This window comes from Adiantum capillus-veneris, chromosome 24 (assembly GCF_014529385.1).
Source record: "Adiantum capillus-veneris isolate H3 chromosome 24, ASM1452938v2, whole genome shotgun sequence".
NCBI classification, from domain to species: Eukaryota; Viridiplantae; Streptophyta; class Polypodiopsida; order Polypodiales; family Pteridaceae; genus Adiantum; species Adiantum capillus-veneris.
Window position 1 is genome coordinate 120,569,020 of NC_140954.1, and position 17,283 is coordinate 120,586,302.

General features: G+C 39.0%; 1 pseudogene; it reads left to right on the forward strand.

Moving 5' to 3' along the window:
- Positions 1 to 3,726: 3,726 nt before the first annotated feature.
- On the forward strand, positions 3,727 to 5,406 carry LOC147427040 (uncharacterized; annotated as a pseudogene).
- Positions 5,407 to 17,283: the final 11,877 nt, after the last annotated feature.

The following is a 17,283-nucleotide window of genomic DNA, read 5'->3' on the forward strand; positions in this document are numbered from 1 at the left end:
GCTTAATTGCTCTCTCTTTTGAAAGTATTGTCGATGCTATCTAACTAGGTGTTATGCTTTTTGTTGCTCTCTCCACCCAAGCACTCTTGAAATTCTCATTAGGAATCAACTCTAATGAAATGCCCACTATGTTCATGCTAAATTCCGCTACACAAAAGATTTTAGGCCATTAAATGTTACAGAGAAACTCTATACGGACGTTTGTTAGGTGGTGAACTTCCTGGAGGAAGTTCAATTGCATGGTCATCATTACCTTGTTTATGAGGTAGCTCACAAGGGATGTCGTCAATAAAAACATCTTGAAACCCCTTGAGAAAATTGGATAACTCTAATTCCTTTTGGTTTCATTTATTTTATTTTGCTAAAGCATTAGGTTCATTTTGAGAATCTTTAACAAAAATCATGTACACGGAAATAGAGCTCTTTATTGACTTGTTGAAAGCTGGTGTATGTACAATGGGAATAGTGTTACCCATTTCCTTAGCATCTATATACATGTCTTTTTCCTTGAACTTAAAAGAGATTCTCCTTTCAGGAAATTCAACATTGGTGATACCAATGTAACATTTAATGGCCTAAATACTTGTGTGTAGCGGAAATTAGCATGAACATAGTGGGGATTTCATTAGAATAGATTCCTAATGAGAATTACAAGAGTGCTTGGGTGGAGAGAGCAACAAAAAGCATAACACCTAGTTAGATAGCATCAACAATACTTTCAAAAGAGAGAGAAATTAAGCTATCGACAACAGTTGAGGACCGCATTTGCATGGAGCCGGTCGCCCCTCCAAAAGGCTTTGTATTATGGTTTCTACCATCAAGAGAGACATTGTACAATACAATTCTTTGTGTTCCTTCAAGACTAACTAGTGCAATGAAGATGAAAGCTTCATGCACTAAGCAAAACACTTAGCAAACACAACATCAATTATCCCCGGTCTCAGACCCAAGACATCACACACCTTCGAAGATGGTGAGAGCTAGAAGGGTATGAGAGTAGATTGAGAGGAAGAAGGAGTATCTTACGAGAAAGATGTACATCTCCTCACATAATCACTCATATTAGCATAGCTTAGCTTAGTAATTATCTTGGTAGAGAAGATGAGCATGCATTGAAGCTTGGCTCTTGGTTGGATTTGCATCCACATGCCAAGAGTATGTCGATGTAGGCTTCTATCTCACAAGCTTGGAGTAGGTGATGAGCTCTCCATTAAAGCTTGGGAAGAGATAGTCTTTTTTACTTCTCACATAGACTGTGTGAGAGTGTGTGTGTGATAATGCCTTGCAAAAATTAGCCCCCTCTCTCTCTCTCTTGGGCGAGCCCTCTTGCTATTTGCTCTTGCTTCTATCTCACAAGCTTGGAGTAGGTGATGAGATCTCCATTAAATCTTGGGAAGAGATAGTCTTCTTTACTTCTCACATAGACTGTGTGAGAGTGTGTGTGTGATAATGCCTTTCAAAAATCAGCCCCCTCTCTCTCTTGGGCGATCCTTCTTGCTATTTGCTCTTGCTCAACCCTCATTGGCCCTCCCCAAGTCAAGCCAATGACTATTAAGCAGCATAAGTGATAGCTTAATGACATGTGTCCCCTTTTCCCCTTTTGTGAGAGCTTTAGGTTAATTAATAATTCAATTAAACTCTCATTGGACCCCTTTGCCTCCCGACCAATAGGAATCAGGCAAGCCATTGGGCTGCTGAATGCTCATTGGACCCCTTGGGAGACTGTCCAATAGTCTTCTAGAGGACTTAGTTCTCATTGGTTCTTTTATTAAGTGTTTTTAAATTAATTAAACTAGATTTACTCTAGCCTAATTCTCATTGGTCCACCTCCAAGGCCATCCAATAGGAATTGGATACACCTTGTGGGCATCTGGGCTAGGGAGCTGACATGTGTCCCTCATTCCCTTTGTGTAAAGGGAGCCTATGTGTGTGTGTGACTTTCTCTCTCATCCCCTAATCCCAAGGCTCACCCCCTCCTATGTAGGGATTTGAAAAGACTTTTTGGTCACACACAAAGCATCCAATTTCCCCTAGGGTTGACCTTTGGACACAACCTTTGAATTTTGTAACCTTAGCATTTTGGAAGTCTTAATGGGCTGAACCTTAGGGTCTTTTTAGCCCATGGTTGCACATGGCTCTTTTGTAGATGGCCCCCCCTTTGGATCCCTATTTTCACTCCTTTGGATCCCTACTGTGGCCGGTCTGCTAGCTTAACCAATATTCTAGCTTTTTCTCCCCTGGCACTTCCCCATATTAAATGATCAGTTTAACATGAGAAAATCATTTAGGAGAATTAGATATTGATTATTATGACAGAACCACTCTGTCATTTTTAGATTCAATGATTGCTTCATGAGAAATACCTTGTTTCATGTAGATTCTTTCTCGTAGAGGCTGTCAAACGACTTTATCAAATCTAATGTGGTCTTTATCTTCAAAACTTTGAATGTCATCATTGGTGGCAAGAAAAGCTAAATAGTTTCCAATGCATTTTGATCAAGGATTTTCAAAGCTTCATCTGCCATTAGTGTGCACTTCTTTGCACGACCGCCTACAAGAAAATAAAGATCCTTTTGGTAAAGGTAATCTTGGATATACATCTTCCAATGTTGCTAGTTCTTATCGTTGAACTTCTCAATCTTCCACTCAATTCAAGGAATACTTTCATTTAGATATTTAAACTACTAGTAAACCTTGCCTCAATACCAGCTGTTAGGAGTAATAAGTACTAAGTAGAAATAAGAGTGGTGTACTTAATGGAGAGAGATAATTCACACACAAGAGATATAATAGATTAGAAAGGGAGATAGATCACACATACAATATACATGGTTCACCCAACTACGGGCCACGTCCACACAAAATCAACCACTCTATGGCTTTTACGTCCACGCAAAAGCAACCACTCTATGGCTTTACACTTCAAACTTGAAGTACTTACAAAGGGTTTAGAAACCCTTTAAGGATCTCTCACCTAATTCTCTCACTCCTTTGTTCAATTCTCCTTACTTCACTCTCTTTCACCACATTTTTTGTGCGTAGAAGAGGCCTCCTTTTATAGGCCAAAAGGAGCCTCTATGGGCTTCCCTCTCTCATGAGAGGCAACCTTCCATGCATAGATGTGCCCATGTGTAGCCACCCATGGGTAGACGAGTCCATCAACAAATCGACCATCGACCACGATCATAAACCACCAGCCACCACTGGTCATTGAGCTCCAACCACTGGCTGGTCATTTTCAGTCACTTTTTGGCCCCCATCCAGTCATGATATTTTGGGTGTGAATTTTTTGTTTTCCGGCGAGTGATTTTTCTCACGCATGATGGCTTCTCTTCATAACAGGAGCCTTATAAACATGTGTTTCTAGAATTAAAAATACAAGGGTATATTAAGCTCCATACTTGATAGTTTTTTCAATAAAAATCCTTAAATTCTAAAAAGTAATGTTGAAAAAACAAAAAGGAACATTAAAACATTTAAACATTGAAAAATATATAAGAAGATATCACAAAAATCTTTCTTGAAACCAAAAGGAATGATGTCTTTTAATGACAATTCACAATGTTTCTCAAACACAGAATGGAGTTTTTTATTTAAAAAAATCTTATATCATAAGACTATAGCTAACTAGTAATTTTTAAGTAAGACGTGGATTAACATTAATAGGTCCTTTGACACCTCTAAAATGTATCCAAGGTCAACAAATATGTTGTCTTGTCTATATGGATGCAGGTGAGGATTCTCTCTTTTCTCAAAGAGGATTAGGTTTATTGCCGTCTGATCCCAAAGATAAAGACCTTAATTTATTTTTTGTCTTAATTTATAGGATAACTCGAGTGTGGATTTGTTCTGACCATATTGTACATAAATGATTCAAATGCAAAAAACTTTGTGTATAAACACCTCCATTTTGTCTAAATCCAATTGTCTTTCGAATGTAAAATTCTTTTCTGTAAATTATCTTTTATGCAACAGCAAAAAAAAACACTATATATATATATATAAAGATAGATAGATAGATAGAATAAAGATAGATAGATAGAGAGAGAGAGAGAGAGAGAGATGTGCATGGTAGTGAATCAATTTACTATTGTAAAAAAGAAGCTCTTAAAAAAATAAAATCAAGAGAACAAAACAAACCACAAAGGAAAGTCATGGCGGTCATGCCTCTCAACAAAGTTATGGTGGTTGTGCCTCTCAACCCTCAAGTACTAGAGCAACTTCAAAAGTGTTTACTGGACCAAATGTTGTTAGATCTTTTGAGCATACGAGTAGAGAAAATTCTAGTGTAAATGTAAATATATTAAGGAGGTGAAGGGCTTCCATTATGTGGGTGTGTTAGGAAAATTGTAAAAAAGCACAAGATTCAATCACAGACTGCATTTCTAAAGCATCATTTGTCTCGATAGTGCGAGAAATAATATAAATATATAGAAGAGGTATAAGATGGATGGCTATAGCTATCACATTCCTTCAAGAGGCCTGTGACGATGATCTTATCAAATATCTCAATGACACTGTCATTCTTGCAGTGCATGCTCACAGAGTTACTATCATGCCAAAAGACATGACAACCTTAAGCATGCTTAGACACCATTACGAGCAATTTAGATATAAGCCATCACTTGTGAAGTTAAAAAAAAATGAAGGATATTTTGTTGATTCCTATTGAAAGAAGGGCTAAATATTTGAAGAGATCGATAGAAGTGATCAAAAAAGACATGCATAGTAAGGATATCAGGCTGAACCAAGAAAGAATAGTGAAACTAAATCTGAAAAATGATGAGCATGTAGAGTTAAAGAGAAAGGCTCAACAATTGCAGATTTTGCAAAGAGAAGAAAAGGCTTTAAAGGCTTTGAATGCTCTTGGTCCAAAAGGCCAAGTCTTAATAAAAGGTGATAACTATGTTGCCTTTGTCCCCTCTGAAGCTCAAGATGTCTATATGTTGTAGAGATTTGACCATGACATCTCAAATACTCTAGTCATGATTTTCCTAAAGGTAATATTTTTTGGTGCCTTTATTGTAGGGCTTATTTCACTCATTACTTTATGATAATGTCTTTAGTTTTAAATTGGAGCATGATCAAGAAGAACTTCCTGAAGATGTACAAGATACAGTGTTTATGATTGACTACCATACCTCTTGTCTCTTAAACAACAAAAAAAGCCTCCCCAAGAGCTTTGTGATTGAGATAAAGTGTTTATGATTGACTTTAGTTTTTAATTGGAGCATGATCAAAGAAGAATTTCTTGAAGATGTACAAGATAAAGTCTTTATGATTGGCTGAAAAATCTCTTGTCTTTTAAACAAACACAAAAAAAAGCTTCCCCAAGAGCTTATAGCTTGGTTTACCTATTGCAATCCGAGCGTTAGAATTATTGTCTTGCCATATATCTCAAAGTAAATTATTGTTGTATACTACAAAGAGAGCCGCCATAAGTGTGAGTTTTATTTTTGTTCATATTTTTGTAGGAACCATTGGAGCCTTAAAATGAAGAAGCTATTGAAGATGAAGACATCAAAAGGTGGTTAATGCTAGAACCACAAGAAATGAGCACCTCATGAAAGGACCAATAAGAGATGGAAAGTGTCAATGTATCTAAAACACAACAAATATTTCTTTAGTAATTTTGTTCATTGAAAAAGTTTGTTTTGAATTGAGACATTGTCTTTAGCTTCTCCATATTTGAATTTTTGAACCCAAGTGATAATTATGAAGACTACATTCAAATGCATATCCTTGCACTTCATAAGCTTCTCTCTTCTCTCTTGGAATATTGTCAAGAAAAAAAAAATTGTTAGTCTGAAACCTTTATTTTTCATTGAAACTTAATGTTTTAATGAAATTACCTACTTGCATGTTAGGGAATAGGACGTAGCTAAATAGATATTTGAGTAGCTTACTTAATGGAGAGAGACAAATTTTCACACACGATAGATTATAGAGAGAGAGAGAGAGAGAGAGAGATACGTGGTTTACCCAATGTGGGCTACATCCATGGGAAAACAGCCACTCAATGGCTTTAATACTTCAAACAAGAAGTAGGTTACAAAGGGATTATATCTTTAATAGAGCTCCCGCCTTGCTTCACTCTCACCACCTCACACCCACCTTGTTGTATCAACTTCACAATCCAAAATGTGAGTAGAAATGGCCTCCTTTTATAGGCCAAAAGAGATGTCCTCTCTCATGACAAGTAGCCGTGTGTAGTCGTCCTTGTGTAGATAAGTCAAGGACTCCCCAATCCACCCATGTGTGGCCGCCCTTGAGAAGACAAGTCCACCTTTGAAATCAGCCACCGGCCATTGACTATCGGCGGTCAACCGGCCAAAGGACCAGTCGTTTTCAGACCACTTTTCGATCATCGTCCGGCCATGATATTCCAAAGAAAAGGAATATTCAGGTTGTGAAAATTTTGGTTTCGGACGAGGGATTTTTCTTCACGCACGATGGATTCTCCTCATAACAGGGGCCTTTCAGATACCTAAGTATCCACTTCACAGCTCGCGAGTGCTCTTTACTTGGGTTGTCCATGAACCTACTTACAACTTCCACTACATATGCAATGTTTGGCTTTGTCTAGACCATAGCATCCATAAGAGAACCTACCAATGCAGCATATGGAACTTTAGATATATAGGCTATCTTCTCTTGTGTCTTTAGACACATATCCTTACTTAGTTTAAAGTGACCATCCAAAGGTGTAGACACCGCTTTTGCATTTTGTATTGCAAACCTTTCTAGTACCTTCTCGATGTAATCCTCTTGAGATAGCTTTATTGTCTTCTTCAATTTGTCCCTTAATATCTTCATACCAAGTATCCTCTTTGCAACACCTAAATCTTTCATTGTAAAAGATTTAGACAGCTCCTCTTTAGGTCTTTGATGTCCTTCATGTTAGCACTTGCAATCAGCATGTCATGAACATACAACATTAAAATGATGAGCTTTCCATCTCCCAAATTCTTTGTGTAGATGCAATAATCTGAGTTGCATCTTCTAAATCCATGATCCAACATCCATCGATCAAACTTTAAGTACTTGTCTTGATGCTTGATTTAAGCCATACAAGCTCTTCTTTAATCCGCAAACCATTTTCTCCTTACCTTTTACTTCATATCCATTTGGTTGAAGCATGTAAATTTCCTCTTGTAAGTCACCTTGAGAGAATGTTATATTTACATCCATTTGCTCAAGATTAAATCATGAGCAGCCACAAGGCTTTAAAAAAACCTAATTGAGTTCATTTTTACAACAGAAAAAAATATTTCATGAAGTCAATACCTTTCTTTTGAGAAAATACTTTTACCACAAGCTTAGTGTTGTACCTTTTCTTCGCACCTTCTTCTTCCTCAGCTTATACACCATTTGTTCTATAGTGTCCGCTTTAGGAAACTCAACCAACTCCCATGTGTCGTTGTGATGTGATGAGTCCATCTCTACTTGTATGTTGTTCATCCATTATTCTTTAATGTCGTGATGCATAGCTTCTTTGTATGATTCTGGCTCTCTAGAATCTGAGATCAAGAAATGGATGAAGAAAGGAATAAACCTTTCTGGAGGTCTACTTGCTCTTGTGGATCTTAGGAGAATAGGTTGAGGCCCCCTATTTGGTTGATTTTGTTGCACGTGTCAGCGTTTGCACTCCTTCAGTCTTCACCGTCCTTAAGCTCCATGTACTCACCTGTTTCTTTTGTTTGTTTTCTCTCCAAGTAATCTTTGTACAAATTTTGTTTGTTGAAAAATTACATCCCAAATTCTAAAGAATATACCATCTTCAAGATTCCATAGGCCATACCCAGAGTCACCTTCTCCATACCCAATGAAGAAACACTTTTTGAACTTTGCATCTAGCTTTGACCTTAGGCTTCTATCTATGTCCATGAAACCACACACCCAAACACTTTGAGAAATGCATAATTCACGAGTTTACATGTCCATGTCTCTTCTAGAACTCCCCCATCCAATTTCGTTGAGGGTGACTGGTTGATTAAGTACATAGAGGTACTTACAGCTTCCGCCCAAAGCTCAAACAGAAGGCCTCCATGTAGCCGCACGCTTCGTGCTCGCTCCATGATTGTTATGTTTATCCTTTCCGAAATCCCATTTGGTTGAGGTGTCCTTGGGGTTGTCTTTTCGTTTGAATGCCATTGCTAGCACAAAAGCTTTCAAAAGCTTGGCTGCAATATTCGCCTCCATTTTTTCTTTCATTTCTTGATTTTTGAAATTTTACCCTCTTTTGTTTACCGTATACACAATCTTCAGAAAACTCTAAGTCCACTTCTTTCAAACCTGGTAGAAGCTTCTTTGATTGAAGCATTTGCATTCCTTTGACACTCATATGCCCAAGCTGGTAGTGTCACACCGCAGTGTTGACTTCTGCAGAGCTATTGCACAAGTTGAAGATTGTGTGCTGACAGTACATAAGTAAAGTGTACCAACCTTTTCTCCTTTGGAAACCACCAAAGATCCCTTTGAGATCTTCCACCGTTTGTTTCCAAATGCAATGTTGTGACCTTCATCGTCCAATTGTCCTATAGAGATTAAATTCTTGCAAAGAGAAGGAACATGCATAATATCTTTAAGCTTCTATTCATTTTTGTTAGCTTTGCCAACAATTTCACAAGCTTCATCGTCTCCCAAGTATACATACCCAAAATTAACTTTGGTGTAATCTTGGAAATGTTGCTTGTGTGGTGTCGTATGGAATGAAGCCATGGAATCTATTGTTCAAGAATAAGACACATTGTCTAATGAGAGAATTAGAGCGTCTTGCTCTACTTTACCTGCCACATTGGCCTTTGATGTTGGCTTGTTGTCTTTAAACTCCAACTCCTTCTTCTTATTGGACCAGAAATTATTCTTGACGTGATCCTTCTTGCTGCAGTTTCCACATTCAAGAGCTGACTTTGTGCGTGACTTGCTCCGCCTTGAGCAATAACAACCCTTTTGGTTTTTGAACCTCTCCTTAGGCCTTCCTCTTATTTCCTCATGTGCTTCTCGTTCGCATTTCCTCGCTTAGGAGAACACCCACAACATCATCAAACTTAAGAGTTAGTTGTGCCAGAAATAGTATTACTTACAATCATCACAAGGCTGTCCCAACTATCCAGTAGAGACGATAGTATAAGGAGAGCTCGCACTTCGTCACATTGGATTTTGATTTTCCTCGATCGACGTTGATTTATGTTGGTGTTAAAGTCATTTAGGTGTTCTGCAACTTAACCATTCTTTGTCATCTTTAATTTGAACAAGCGCTTCATGAGAAATACCTTATTGGATGCCAATGGTTTCTCGTAGAGACCGTCAAGTGACTTCATCAAGTCCTCCGTGGTCTTCATCTCCAAAACGTTGAAATACACCATTGACGCCAAGTTTAGCTAGATTGTTCCTAATGCCTTTCGATCAAGGACAATCTATGCTTCATCTGCCATTGTTGCAGGCTTCTTTGCAAGACCGCCTAGTGGCAAATAAATGTCTTTCTTATAGAGATATTCTTCAATCTGCATTTTTCAATGTTGGTAGTTTTTGCTGGTGAACTTCTCGATATTAAGCTTCCTTTCCTCCGTCATTACTCCCACTCAATTCAAGGAATCCTTTAGTTGAGGTACTTTAGCTACAAGAAAACCTTGCTCTGATACCAATTGTTAGGAAATAGACGTAGCTAAATAGATATTTCAGTAGCTTACTTAATGGGGAGAGAGACAAATTTTCACGCACGAGAGATTATAGAGAGAGAGAGAGAGAGAGAGCACACGATATACATGGTTCACCCAATGTGGGATAATCCACGGAAAAGCAGCCACTCAATCGCTTTAGTACTTCAAATAAGAAGTAGGTTACAAAGGGATTATACCCCTAATAGAGCTCCCACCTTGCTTCACTCTCACCACCTCACACCCACCTTGTTGCGTCAACTTCACACTCCAAAATGCGTGTAGAAATGGCCTCCTTTTATAGGCCAAAAGAACTGCTCTCTCATGAGAGGCAGTCATCTGTAGCCGCCCTTGTGTAGATAAGTCCAAGACTCTCCAATCCTCCCATGTGTGGCTGCCCTTGAGAAGAAAAGTCCGCCTTTGAAATCGACCACTGACAATTGAATTCGGCCACCAGCCACTAGCCACCAACCATTGAATTCGGCCACCAACCATTGAATTCCGACCCCACCGGTCAACCAGCCAAACGACCGATCATTTTCAACCACTTTTTAGTCATCGTCCGGCCTTGATATTCTAGCCAAAAGAAATATTCCGATCGTGAAAATTTTGGTTTCCGCGACGAGAAATTTTTCTTCATGTGCACGATGGCTTCTCCTCATATCGAGGACCTTACAAATGTGCGTTTTTAATACAAAAAATTACTAGGGGTAAATCAAGTTAAATACTTAACATTGCCTACCATTGATCCATAATAGAACATCTTGGGGAAGCTCAAATTCATCTTCATTTATTAAATCTTGTCAAAGGTTTAGAAGAATTCATTCTTTACCAATAGATAGAGTGCTTTAAAGTTATTCATGCATCCACGCATCAATGTGCACCCAAAGTATTTTCTTGCATATTTTGAAGGTCTTGGTATAGTATCACAAGAGTATCGTTTACTCTATGAGATCTTTGATAAAAAAATTCATGATAAAGTTTTGACTTTTTATCATGTATTTCGTGTTTATACTCGATGGATCCACTTTGTAATCAATCCCATTAGATTGAAAAAAATCTCATCCTTTATCTAAAAACTCAAGAACAATATTGTGGTCTACATTCTTATACAGAAGCATGGTATTTTTCATTGGTATCGGACATTCACTTGTGGTAAACAATCCACACATACATGGATTGACATGCTCACTTTTATTTTCAAAATCTTGCTTGTAACATTAGGCTTTAAGCCTTTTTATACTTCATCCAATAGCTTCAAGTGGTTTATGCTTCACTTATGCCATTAGTTGGCAAAGGCTAATCTAAACATATAAAATCAGGTAAGGAAATATTTTATGGTGTGTTAACGTAAAGGCGGTGTGTCTATTACCTTGATCGGACATGCCAAAGGCGTCCAACTATCCATCACTTGTACACACCTTATTCTTCACTAAACATAAGAATAATGGGCTCTCTCACACATTGTGGTGATTAGCTCCATGCACACATCATGTCTTCTTCTCTTCTCCTCCCTCGCAATTCATACGCACCACACCCTGCTTCTGCACCTAGTGCGCTCACAATTGTATCAAAGATACGGCTTGGTGATGGCAGAGAGCATGGTGATGTCAAGAGCTTTGAGGCAATAGCTTGCTCACTCTCGGCGATGAAGAGATCAAGAAAAATAGGAAGCTTTGTCAGAATGCAATGGGAGCTTGTAAGCTCATCTAAAAGTGATCTTGTGAAAGCTGACGACAATGTGAAAGATAGTGTGTAGGTGAAGGTGCTTCCCTTAAAATTGTGTGTGCACAACAGCACTATTTGCATATCGTTTTTCTCCTTGTAGATTGCAAATCTAAAAGCATTCCTCTCCGTTCCTACGTAGTCTACAACTTTGTAGAGGAATTTTTTTGCAAATTCCTCATCGATTTGTTGATATTCATCTCATACTAGTTGTATACAAGAAATTTCAGGTTTTGTCTTTCATACAATGTGCAAGTATGATGCACTTTTGAAAGCACAATAGGTGCTCGAGACTAGGTGCATGAATTTTGAAGTTGAAGATGCAATTTAAGCTTGTGCAAAGCTTGAGGTTTAAGGTTTTTTGGTAGATTTGGGTAAAGAAGTAGAGAGGCATTTACACACCTTCATAGAAGTCTCTTGAGAAACTGCTACGTAGCTATCTCTTGAGAGATACAGTTTCTCAAAAACATGCTCGCTCAGAGGCGGAATCTTTTGTGTTGGCACTACAATTGGATCTTCTTTCATCTTTGGCATATAGATTGTCTCCAGACTCATCTACTTTGGCATTGATTCAGTACTTTGGTTTATGGTCACTGAAGGAAAATTTTCATATGGTTTTGGCACTTGGTTTATGCCCAGTGTTCTTGCATTTTGGCAAACACTTTTGAGTTTCAATAATCTCTCTTAAGAGCATTGTTTCTACATTGATCGAATGTTCCAGATTGTACTCCTTTGTGGTGCTTGTTTGAGTGCAAACACTCCGTCGATGTATGTTGAGTATAAATCTCTATCCAATAAATGCAAATACATCAAAAAAGTGTATGGCAATTACAAAACTATGGCAAGAAATTTAGGAAAAATTGAACAGGGTCTCCCCTGTATACTGAGAATCTCAAGCAAAATATCAACCATAAAACACATTAAAGATGACAAAATGGAAGAGCTCTTGAACACTATAAATTGACCAAAATTTGTCAACAAAAGATATGGAAAAGTGAGAATAGACCTTGAGTTCTCCAAAAGAGGACTAAAAGATATAAATCATAACACTACTCAATGCTAATGAGTAGAAATGCCAAAGTGGCTTCACAATCATCACATTGATGCAAGTCTCAACTATCGAATGTACCTGGAACCTATAGAGTGAGAAAAACTCAACCACTACCAAAGCTCAAATCTGGCTAACTATAACTTGTACCGACATGAGCATACATCTCATATGCACTCCTACGAGGGTGGGTACGTGAGCACGTTTCTGTGTCCAAAAAAATTGTATGTCCATCAATGTGGGGCCAAAGTCAGCCACAATAAGAGGGAATCACCGTTTCAATCCAATGAATGCAAAATACATCAAAAAAGTGTATGGAAATCAAGGAAAAACTATGGCAAGAAATTTAGGAAAAATGGGATAGATTATCCCATGTAAAATGAGCAACATCTCAAGTGTCAACATGAAAGAGACCACACTCCCACATGAGTTGTTGTTGTAGCCTTAGAATTGTCACACATATGAACTTCCATAAGTGAATGTCAAAGTGGGAGAACAACTCAACCACTATCACCAAAACAATACCAAAGTGGGATAAACATGAGTTGTGGCTCTACAACATGTACAAGGGGAATGTGCATAAACCAATGCCAAATAAGAACTACACCAAACTTGGAATAGAAGGTTACACTACTACAGGATATTTTACATTTTAATGTGCTTGAGTACTGTGAGTTGGTCAGTGTGTGACATAGAGGGTGCAAGACATGTATGATTGTCATTGCCCAACGGTGCATCATAGACACTCGGTCATGTGTGATATGTTCCTCAGTTGAGACAAAACTTCATCTTCGTAAGACAACTGAGAGAGAGTGGATGTCAGTCAAATTGATTATAGAGAAATCTTTCTAGACGCATTTTGGCTTGCTAGTCATTGCGAGAGGAGCTAGGAGTGGCTTGGTCTACCCTATGCATAGACAGCATAGACTCAATTGTGTTGCAGGCATGTTGATGAGACGCGAGTCTGTTTTGTAAATCTCCATATTTATGTGCATGACATGTATATAGATGCAGAGTTAGAGCGGCTATGCTCTAGCGAGACACAGTAAGATTGACCCTTTGCGATAGATATGTCTCCTACCCCAGAGATGACGCGAGTCTGTTTTGTAAATCTCCATATTTATGTGCATGACATGTATATAGATGCAGAGTTAGAGCGGCTATGCTCTAGCGAGACACAGTAAGATTGATCCTTTGCGATAGATATGTCTCCTACCCCAGAGATCAGCGATATGGATTTTTTTGGCATGCTCATGCTAGAGGGCTAACATGGTGATGCTAGGATAGGTGGATACAGTCCCTATAGATGATGAGGGAGTGAAAACTACCCTACAATCAGGATTGACACGTCCATGCGTGACTAGTCTCGGTGGTGATGCAGTGAGCGTTGAGATACCTACTGCAGATAAATTAGCAAAGGTCACTGCGCATGGCATTGCTGCAATTTCCACAAATATGCTGGCAAAATTACGTGTTTGTCATCAGCTTTTGAGACTCTCATGTACGACCTCTTAGTGTTAAGACCCAACATATCAGCTGTAGTGGGAGCATTTGACAATCAAGCAATGACTGGCATTAACATGATGCATCATGGAGCACTACAGGTTGAAACCTTGCAATATATGCATGTTGATTATACGCTTTTGCACATACCTAGAGCCTATATGGAGGCATGCATTGACTTCTAGAGAGTTAGTGGGCGTAGTTTGAGACAATATTTCTCCCTATACCTCATGTACATATTGCTAGGTCCTATAGTAATACCATTTATCAACATATTCAATGTGTCTCTTACCTCGGACCGATCAAAGGCATCCAACTGCCCATCACTTGTACACACCTTATTATTTACTAGATAGAAGAATAAGGGGCTCTCTCACACACTATGGTTAGTAGCTTTGCCCACACAGCATGCCTTATGCTCTTCTTCTTCCTCATACTCCGCATGAAATGCGCACTACTTTTTCACCTAGCGCTCTCACATGGTGTTCCAAAGAAAGATCGACACCCACGTAAAAGAAACTATCATAAAAGAAAACACCTAGCTCTACAAGCTGTCAATTTTTTCTTCCTTGATACTATTGAATACCAATAAAATCATGGTAGACTTTTCTTACTCCTATTATACAATCCATTGATTGCCATTATTCATAAGAGGAAGGATCGACATCTAGCTTAAGAAGCTCGATCTTTCGGCAACAGGAAGAAACAAGATAATTCCAATTGCCGGCTCTGCATAAGCTTGTATTGAGCGTCAACAAGTTTGAAGGAGTACGAGCGGAAGTGCGACGCGAGAGAGAGTGCGAGAAGAAGAGCACAACGATATGGTGAACTCGCTCTACTGTAATGTGTAGAGCATAGTGAGTTCTTATTAGGTTTTTACAAAAGAATATGTGTACATACCTGGCGGCCCGCCCACTGACCTGGGCGACCACATTGGGCTTTATACCCCAACAACCTCCCACTTAAAGTCCGATGTGGTACTTTAAGTGTGAGAGAAGCTACTACACAAGCTAATATACAAGAGATGTAGAGAAGTGATGTACTACCCTACACCTAACTGCTTGCGAAAATGCGCAAAGCTCTCTAAGGGAAGTACTTTTGTAAGTAGATCAGCAGGATTTTCTATGGTGTGAACTTTGACAAGCTGAAGTTTCTTATCCTCTAGCATTTCCCTGATGAAATGATACTTCACATCCACATGCTTTGTCTTTGAGTGATAAACTGGATTGCGAGCCAATTGTATAGCACTTTGACTATCACAATATAACATAGGTATCTCTTCTTTGATTCCCAAATCTGTTACTAGTCGATTAAGCCAAATTGATTCTTTGCATGCCTCTGATGCTGCAACATATTCAGCCTCTATAGTAGACTGAGTAACACAATCTTGTAATCTAGAATGCCATGATACTGCTCCACCAGCCAATGTAAAGACATACCCTGACGTAGACCTTCGGTTGTCTAAGTCACCTGCATAATCTGAGTCTGTAAAACCCTTTACACTTAGCTCCTGACTCCCATAGCATATACGCATACTCTTTGTAGCTTTCAGGTATCTCAATATTCCTTTCACTGCCTCCCAATGTTTCTTGCCTGGGTTTGACATGTATCGACTTACTACTCCCACTGCAAATGCAATGTCTGGGCGAGTAGCAATAATTGCATACATCAAACTACCCACTGCAGACGCATATGGAATCTTATCCATTTCAGCCTTTTCTTCCTCATACACGGGACAATCTTGTTTGCTAAGTTTCACATATGGTGGCAATGGAACACTCAATGCCTTTCCCTTCTCCATATTGAAACGTTGCAAAACCTTGTCAATATACTCTGTTTGAAATAACCAAATCAACTTCTTTGGTCTGTCTCTCTCAATGCGCATACCAAGTATATGACTTGCCTCACCCATGTCTTTCATGTCAAACGATTTTGCCATCTTTGACTTCAAAGCTGAAATTTCTTCCAAGTGCTTGCCAGCAATCAACATGTCATCCACATACAAAATAAGGATCAGCCAACTGCCATCCTTAGCCTTCTTTGTATATAGACAATGATAGAACTCACTACGTTTGTAGCCTTGAGAAAGCATAAACTTGTGGAATTTATGGTACCATGCCTCGGTGATTGTTTTAAGCCATAAAGACTCTTTAACAATTGGCATACACAATCTTCCTTGCCTTTCTCAACAAACCCTTCTGGCTGCTCCATGTAAATTTCCACATCTAAATCACCATGCAAGAACGTTTTCTTGACATCCATTTGGTGCAACACCAAATCTAATATGGCAACCAATGCAAGAAAGCATCTCAATGTAGTCATCTTGACCACCGGAGAGAAGACTTCATCAAAGTCAATGCCTTGTTCTTGCTTAAAGCCCTTGGAAACAAGCCTTGCTTTGTACTTTCTCTGACTATCATGAGCGGTGATCTTATACCTGTAAACCCATTTACAAGGTAGAGCCTTTTTGCCCTGTGGTAATTTAACTAGCTTCCATGTCTTGTTTTTATGCAGAGCTGTCATCTCTGACTGCATGGCCAATTGCCAATTCCCGGAGTCCTTCATTTGCACTGCTTCCTTGTAACATGAAGGCTCATTGCAATTAGTCAACATGACATAGTTCATAGATGGAACAAACCTATCAGGAGGTCGCGTGATACGTCCAGATCTACGCACAATAGGTGGCTCAGGCTCAGCCACAACCTGTGGTTCCACTCTATCCTGTCCTTGCTCCTCTTGAGCCCTGACATTTTGTCTTGCACGTGTAGGTCCATCTTCTTGGAAGACAACTCTTCTAATCTCCTCAACCCTCTCTGGTTTAGAATGATATTTGGATTCATTAAAGTGAACATCATTGCTGCGGACAACCTTTCTGGATTCAGGATCCCAAAGTCTGTACCCCATCTCACCAGATTACCATAGCCTAGAAAGATGCACTTTCTACTCTTTGGCTCAAGTTTGTTCCTAAATTCCTTTGGAACGTGAGTATATGCCTCATAGCCAAAGACTCTGAGATGCTTGTATGAGGGCATTTTGCCTGACCATACCATCTCTCGCACTGAATCCTTCTGCAAAACCTTGCTAGGAGATCTATTTACAAGATGAACAGCTGTTGATACAGCTTCAGCCCAAAACCCATTTGGCAGCTGTGCATTAGACAACATACTTCTGACCTTCTCTTGTATGGTCCTATTTATCCTCTCAGCAACACCATTTTGAGAGGATTGTAAGGAGCAGTAAGTTCACGTTTTATACCTTTTGACTCACAAAAGTCCTGAAAGGCCTTTGAAACATACTCTCCACCATTGTCAGTGCGTAAGCATTTAAGCTTCTTGCCACTCTGATTCT